This window comes from Vigna unguiculata, chromosome 10, assembly GCF_037176805.1.
Source record: "Vigna unguiculata cultivar grain cowpea cultivar isolate G323 ecotype 2 chromosome 10, ASM3717680v1, whole genome shotgun sequence".
Lineage (NCBI taxonomy): Eukaryota > Viridiplantae > Streptophyta > Magnoliopsida > Fabales > Fabaceae > Vigna > Vigna unguiculata.
The window spans coordinates 31,802,788-31,810,921 of NC_140801.1; the positions used below are offsets into that span (position 1 = coordinate 31,802,788).

The 8,134-nt window shown below is 39.5% G+C and overlaps 1 non-coding gene across 1 annotated transcript; it reads left to right on the top strand.

Moving 5' to 3' along the window:
- The first annotated feature begins 7,494 nt into the window (after positions 1-7,494).
- Positions 7,495-7,601, top strand: LOC146882385 (small nucleolar RNA R71). The gene has a single exon (XR_014985676.1). It is a non-coding gene; the product is annotated as a small nucleolar RNA R71 (small nucleolar RNA).
- The last annotated feature ends 533 nt before the right edge of the window (positions 7,602-8,134 follow it).

Sequence of the window (8,134 nt, forward strand, 5' to 3'; positions counted from 1 at the left end):
AAGAAACTTGGACATGGTTCTTGGAATTGCTTATTGGTGATCTTGGAGGTATTGACGTGTGTAGGACAATGACCTTTATGTCTGACCAACAAAAGGTATGTTTAATATATGTTCAATTTATTAATTTTTGTTTAATGTTGTAAGTACTAATAATTTTATCATTGCACAAAGATTAGTGCCTGCCATTCAGGACCTATTACCCAATGCTGAGCACAGGTTTTGCATGAGGCATCAGTATGCAAATTTCAGAAAAAGATTCTCTAGCCAAAAATTAAAGATACTCATGTGGAAGGCTGCTAGGAGCACACACCTAGCAATTTGGGAAAGATTGATGTTAACAATTAAATAGTTAAATATTGATGCTTACAGATACCTTATTGTTATACCTCCAAGGTATCTCTACTGTACAAATACCTGATTTCTGTACAAATACCTGATATCAATACTGACGCTATTATTTATGCAGGTTCTGGTCCAAGTCTAGATTTAGTGGTCGAGCCATATGCGACACAATTGTCAACAATATGAGTGAAGCTTTTAAGATTGTCATAGTGGATGCAAGAGGCAAAACCATAATCACCATGCTCGAGGAAATCAGAGTTTATTTAATGGAAAGGTGGGTCACCAAGAGAAAAAAGGTTACAACTTTTGAAGAAAACATTTGCCCAAAGGTCCTTAACAGACTACATAAGGAAAAGGAGTTAACCAAATATTGGATCCCAAGGTTAGGTTTTTGTCTTTTTTTAACACAATCAACTTATTGGTGTACTAATATGTGTAATGATATTTGCAGCTGGTCAGGAGAAAAGATATTTGAAGTGAGGCACATATCCATGGTTGGAAATAAGTACACAGTGAATGTGGATGCTCAACATTGCAGCTGTAGGAAATGGCTTCTGACTGCTATCCCTTGCTGCCATGCTATTGCAGTAATGAATTTCATCAATGTCAATGCTGAGGACTTCATACCAATCTGTTTCAGGAGATCAACATATGAAGAAATATATCAATCCATCATCTTTCCAATCAATGGTGAAGTCTTATGGGAAAGAACTCCCTACCCTAACGTCCATCCACCACATAAGAGAATCTTACCAAGAAGACCCAAGAAAAAAAAGAAGGTTGGAAGAGTGGGAGTTGAGAAAGGATAACACACAAATCAGCAAAGGAGGTCATAGAAAAAAATGTAGCATATGCCGTCAGATTGGACATAACAGGAACAATTGCCCCTATAAGCCTGTGGATGAGCAGACTGCAACACCTGCTAAGACTGCACCAGATGCCCAAACTGCTGAGAATGCACCAATTGCTGAAACTCAAACAACTCAACTACCAAGGAATGAAGTGGAGAGTCAAGCAACACCACTACCAACACCAGAAGAACCATCTCAGCAGTTTATGATGAAATTACAGATTAGGAGGAGGCCATGATAGCAACTACAAACGTCTTAGTTATTTTTTAGAATTTCTTATGTAGAATTCATTATTGATGTACTACATTTTGACTTTCCTTAAACTTCGTTCAGTTTCACTTTTGCCAAACATTGATGTAGTGCATTTTGATGAGGATGAATTAATGTTATGAATTTAACTTCTTCCAGACTTATATCAATTTAATTTTTCCCAAACTTAAATCAATTTCACTTACTTCAATGCTCAGATTAAGATGTTATTTTGAACATGTTGGGACTAATATCAACATAATCAAACTAATTCATTTCTTCATTTAACAATAGTACAAAACAGATTGGACTTTAAAAGATTACACACAATAACAGTACGAATAATACAATAACAACTCAAGTGAACTATTACTAATTGCAGCCTCTTCTCAGCAACCTTCAATGACTTCTCCAAATCATTAATCTGCCTCATTTGTGTCATGATGATGACATCCTTTTCATCAACACCACCATTTCAAAAAGTTACAGCCCACATTATTGGAACCACCACTCTGTAAATCAATAAACCAAAAATTAAAATCAATTTATTATTAACACAAAAATAAAAATAGATTGTACCCAAAATTTTCTACCAATATTCTTTGGAGTTCTTGCCATCCTCAAAGTAGCCATCTCTCTGTAACTACAAATCGGGGTTAATTCGTTTCTCGTTGAACCACCAATAGTGCACGAAGTGATACAACACGGTTGCCTCCAACGATTACAACCAGAGGTAAAGGAAGAAGACTGGGACCGTAACATACCTATATAATGGGATTGTAGGAAGAAGAAGATTGCAGCAATACCAATTGGGAATGGAGGAACAAGATTGTCAAAACTCACCAACTGCCCAAAGATTCCCTACCAAAACCCTAGCTCACTTATTTATCCCCAAATATCTAATTAAGCCACCTGTACAGTACACGTAACACACCCTAATACAAACTGTGCCACCTGTACAATGTTCCGTTAATGATTTAACGGCGTTACAGAAAAGGACCAAATAAAACACGAATTGCAAAAATGAGGACCATTCTAAACATTCGGTAAAAATGAGGATCATTTTAAACATTCTGTGAAAATGAGGACCATTCGCAACAAACACTACGAAAATGAGGACCAAAAAGGTATTTAAGCCAAACATAAATGACCAGGGCTCCATCTTCTTTCTTCACGCGTGGAACCAGGGTTTTCTTCTATGCTCTCATCTGCGACAACCTTTGCCCTCAACATGACCAACGTCGTTGCTCCTCCCCATGGCCGGTTAAGAGCATTGCCGACAAAGTCGCCAACATCGCAAGCACCACCTCCATTTCTTTCTTCTTCTCCCACGAGCAACACCAGGTCTTAGAGCTACGTGATGTACACCACACCGTTGTCGCGCCCTTAACCGCAACCAGAGTCGTAAACGCCAACCCTCGGTTCTTCCTCTAATCAACGTGATTGAAACCTAACCCCATTCGTGCGCAGGTTCCCGAGACGAAGCTACGACTAACCAACGACAATGCCGAAAGAGTTTATTTCTCCTTTTCATCTTTATACTTCTCTTTTCGATTCTCGGCAATTCTTTGTTGTATATGGGTGCTAAAAATTGAGTTTGTTCTATTTTTGATTTTGTGCAGGTGGAAGATGAAGGAGGTGATGATCGAAAGAAACGAAAACAAAGATGGTGGTCAAGAAGGGTTTTTAAAAATGTGGCCACTACCTTTGGTGCTCTATGTGTGTGGGTTATGGTTTGGCAGTTTCTTACAGGTGAAAGGTGCAGGTGATGACAAAGGTGAATCGGCGAATGACATTGGTATTTTTAGAAAAGGATGAAGCAGATGAAGGTATAGTGGTAAGACCTTGTCCATGGTGATTGCGTTGTCCGAGGATGGGTGAATGGAAGTTCACTATTTTGGTTATTTTGTCCAGGTTGGAGATGATTGGAGGAATGAGGGATGATGATGTTGGACGTTGGAGAAGATGAAGAAATGAGGTTGCGGTTTGGTGGTGATGGAAAATGTGGTGGAGTGCGCTCATTGTGTAAGTATTGAAATGGTTGAAATGCCAATAAGAGGGGTTGAATTGGCTAGTTAAAAAATATGTTGATTTTTAAAAGCCTAAAATAATTTTCAATTGAATCAAATCAACCACCAAGTATGGATGCAAACTCTCATGGACCGAACACTTTCAATCGATAAAAATAGAGATAATTCACAATATTAGCAAACCAAGGTGAGGAAAAAGAAGCAGAGAGTGTCAACAAACTTTCATCAGGAAAGTCATCCCGGAACGGTGAAACATCCATCTAATTAGCCAAGGCTTGGGTTCTACCTTCTTCAACAGGTACCTAAGAGTTGCATGGTCACAACAACAGGAGAGTCAAGCAGATAAGATCTAAACTTTTCAAGTGCAAACACAACCGCAAGAAGCTCCTTTTCTGTTGTGGTGTAGTTTGCTTGGGCAACATCCAATGTCTTGGAGGCGTAGTAGATTACCCTCGGCTGCTTGTCAATCCTTTGAGCCAGAACAACCGCAATGCATAATTGGATGCATCGCACATCAGTTCAAACCGGGTTGTGCAATCGGGCGCCTGAATGATCTGAATGGTGGTCAGGGCCTTCTTGAGGCAATAAAAAACCTCTCTGCATTCGTCACTGAAGATGAACTCAACATCGTTTTGCAGCAAGTTGGACAATGGAAGGGCCTTCTTACTGAAGTCCTGGATGAAGCACCTGTAAAACCCTGCATGACCAAGAAAAGAACGAACCTCTCGTACAAAAGAGGGGTAAGGCAATTGTGAAATAATTGAAATCTTGACAGGGTCAACTTCAATGCCCTTACTCAAAATTATGTGCCCAAAACTATGCCTTGTTCTACCATGAAATGACACTTTTCAAAATTGAGAACAAGGTTAGATTGGATGCACCTATTCAAAACTTTGTCCAGTCTGTCTAAACATGCATCAAAGGAGGATCCATACACAGTAAAATCATCCATAAATACCTCTATGCATTTTTCAAGAAAATTACTGAAAATGCTTAGCATGCACCACTGCAATGTGCCAGGGGCATTGCATAGGCCAAAGGGCATCCTCCTATAGGCAAAAGTGCCAAAGGGGCAGGTGAATATGGTTTTCTCTTAGTCCTTAGGTGCAATGTGAATTTGAAAGTAACCAGAAAAACCATCAAGAAAGCAATAGTGGGACTTACCTGCCAAGCGCTCAAGCATTTGATCAATAAAGGGCAGGAGGAGTGGTCTTTCGTAGTTTCTTGATTTAGCCTTCTATAGTCGGTGCAAACTCTCTAATTGTTTTGCACCCATGTTGGAATTAGCTCTTCTTTTTCATTCTTGACTACATTGAGGCCTGTCTTTTTGGGAACAACATGGATAGGGCTGACCCACTGATTGTCTGAAATGGGGTAGGTGATCCCATCTTGTAGAAGCTTGGTCACTTCCTTCTTGATAACATATGAGATGATAGGGTTGAGTCGCCTTTGTGGCTGTCTCACTGGCTTTGCTCCATCTTCCAATAATATTCTATGCATGCATGTTGATGGGCTAATACTAGAAATGTCAGCCAATGTCCATTCAATCACCTTCTTGTGCTTTTTAAGAACATGCAACAACCTCTACTCTTGTTCAACAGTGAGGGAGGTGGAAATGTTGACGGGCAGTTTGTCCTCCTTCTCTAAATAGACATACTTGAGGTTGTTTGATAGGGGTTTCAACTCTAGAGTGCTGGATGGTAGCTAAATATCAGGAACCAGAGGGGAGGGAGAAATGGGTTCCACAACCTGTACCCCAGCATAATAATTAGATGCATATGTACTTCCTGCAACATGGTTAGTGCAATATGATTGTATAACATCAAAGTCAATAGGTACAACACCCAGAGAGTCAAACTCAACAGATTTGACATTATCCACATCATATTCAGTATAAGAATTAGAATCAAGAACATCAATGCATGCAAACTCAGATAACTCAGACACAAATGAATATTTTAATACATGCAAATAGTAGAAATTAGAAATATGTCCATCAACAACATGATCAATGTAAGACCCGAGAAATTTAAATAATTAAATAAATAATTATTTAATAAATGCGGGTAGTAGAAGCCTTTAAGGCATTTAATGCGGAGTGCTATGATGTGGAAAAGTACTAGCTCAAGTGGTTGAGAGTACTTTGATTGTGTGAGAGGACTTGTGTTCAAGTCCTATGTATGCCCATTGTATGTTAATTAATTTATGCATTTTTCTGAGATGAAATTTTCTATTTTAATTATTTATTTAAGTAATATTCCTTAGAGATGTTACAATCAATGATATCAACGTGAAAAACAGAGTGATCTCAAAAAGATGTCATCACACTCCATGGATAAAGTGCCAGCATGGACATCAATCTTGGTTCAAGTTGTCTTTGAAAATGGTCTCCCTAAAATGAATGGCGTAGAACCATGGGAAAATCCCTCTTCCATATCAAGAATGTAAAAATCAGCAGGAAAAATCAGTTCACCAACCCAAACTAAAACATCCTCAATGAAACCGTCAGGGTGTGCAACACTTCTATTTGCCAATTGAATGACCCCAAACTAAAACATCCTCAATGAAACTGGTAGGGTGGGCAACACTTCTATTTGCCAATTGAATGACCACACTTGTTGGTTGCAATGGTCCAAGAGATAGAGAATTGAAAATAGACAAAGGCATGACATTAATCGAAGCACCCAGATCAAGCATAACATTCTCAAACTTATTATTACAATTAATGCAGGGAACACAGAATGTACCTGGGTCTTTACACTTTTCAGGGATTTGAGGAACATATTTACCTATCAATGCAGATACATTTCTCCCCATGTTGATCCTCTCATTTCCCTTCAGCCTCCTCTTGTGCGTGCACAACTCCTTCAAGAATTTTGCATATCTAGGGATCTATTTAATGACATCCAATAGAGGTATGTTCACCTCCACCTTCTTGAATGTTTCTAAGATCTCCATGTCAACCTCTTCCATCTACTTGCTTGGAATGGCTCTTGGAGGGAAAGGAAGAGGTATGAAAGGTGCAACACTAGAGGTGGAAGGTGTAGGAGTCACACCAGATGTGGAAGGATCGACTACATGAGCATCACGTTTTCTTTGAAGTGTGGTGGGGTCGACTTCCTTTTCAGATGCAAGTTGAGCAGTGGGAACTTCAATGTTTTTCCAAGATCTCAATGTGATGGCACTCACATTTCTCGGATTCTTCACCGTTTGTGATGGCAACTTATCAGAATTTCGAGCTTGTGCTTGATTAAGTTGCGTAGCCATCTGCCCCATTTGATTTTTCAAAGTCTGGATTGAGGCTCTAGTTTCCTACTGGAATTGCATATTTTGAAGTGTCATCATTCTGACCAACTCCTCCAATGAAGTAGATAAATAAGTTGCAGGTGCAACAATAGCTGGTGGGGGTACAGGTGGAACAGGAGCAACTTGTGTAGGTGCAACCCTTTGTTGAGGAGGTGACTGCACGTTTTGAAACTGTTGGTTTTGCTGTTGTTGATTGCCTTGGTTTCCCCATCTTAGATTAGGGTGATTCCTCCATCCTGGATTATATCTATTTGTTGACAAATCATGGTTTTTTTTTGTGGTATTGGGGCCTATTGTTGAAAATATTAGTTGCATACGCTTGAAAAGTATTCATAGGTGTAGAAGAAGAAGTAGCCCGTTGTTGCAATGTAGGGCAAGAGTCTGTGAAATGATCAACAAATGTACAAAGGCCATAAACTCTTGCAGCTGGAACTCTCTGATTGGAAGCAAGTCAATTGACTAGTGTGGTAAGAGCATTAATCTTATTCTCCAACTTATTGGTGTATTCGGCTGCCCCTACATCATGAACTCCTCTAACAACTATGGCATCACTCCTTGTGCCAAATTGTTGAGAATTTGAAGCCATATTCTCGCTTATTTGCCTAGCTGCAGCTGGGGTCATGTTACCAAGAGCGCCACCACTTGCGACATCAATCATGTTTCTATCCATATGGTGCAGGCCTTCATAAAAATATTGTAGAAAGAGATGTTCAAAGATTTGAAGGTGGGGGCAACTTGAACAAAGATTCTTGAACCTCTCCCAGTATTCGTGGAGGCTCTCCCCAGATTGCTGCTTAATGCCAGAAATTTCCTTTCTTATGGTTGTTGTCCTTGAAGCAGGGAAGAATTTGGCAACAAACAATCTCTTTAAGTCATCCCAGCTTGTGATGGACCTGGGTGCAAGGTAATACAACCAGTCTTTTGCATTGCCCTCCAACGAATGAGGAAAAGCGTTCAAGTATACATGATCTTCTTGGACATTTGCAGGCTTCATTGTGGAACACATGACATAGAACTACTTCAAGTGTTTGAAACAGGTCCTCACCTGCAAGGCCATGAAACCTTGGCAACAAGTGTATTAATCTAGTTTTTAAAACATAGGGAACTTCCTCCACATGATATTGAATGCATAAATTGTCATAAGTGAACTCTGGTGCAATGAGCTCACTCATTGTCCTCTCATGAGGTGGAGGAGGTTGAGCCATATTATCAGTATGAAAATCAGAATGATAAGAATAAACAGTATGCTCAAAATGCAAAGAATGCACAAAATAAGGAGTGTCAGGAGTATGAGGAGAATCAGGAAAAGTCACATAATATTCAGCATGCAAAGATGGATTCCTAAGATGCCTATGT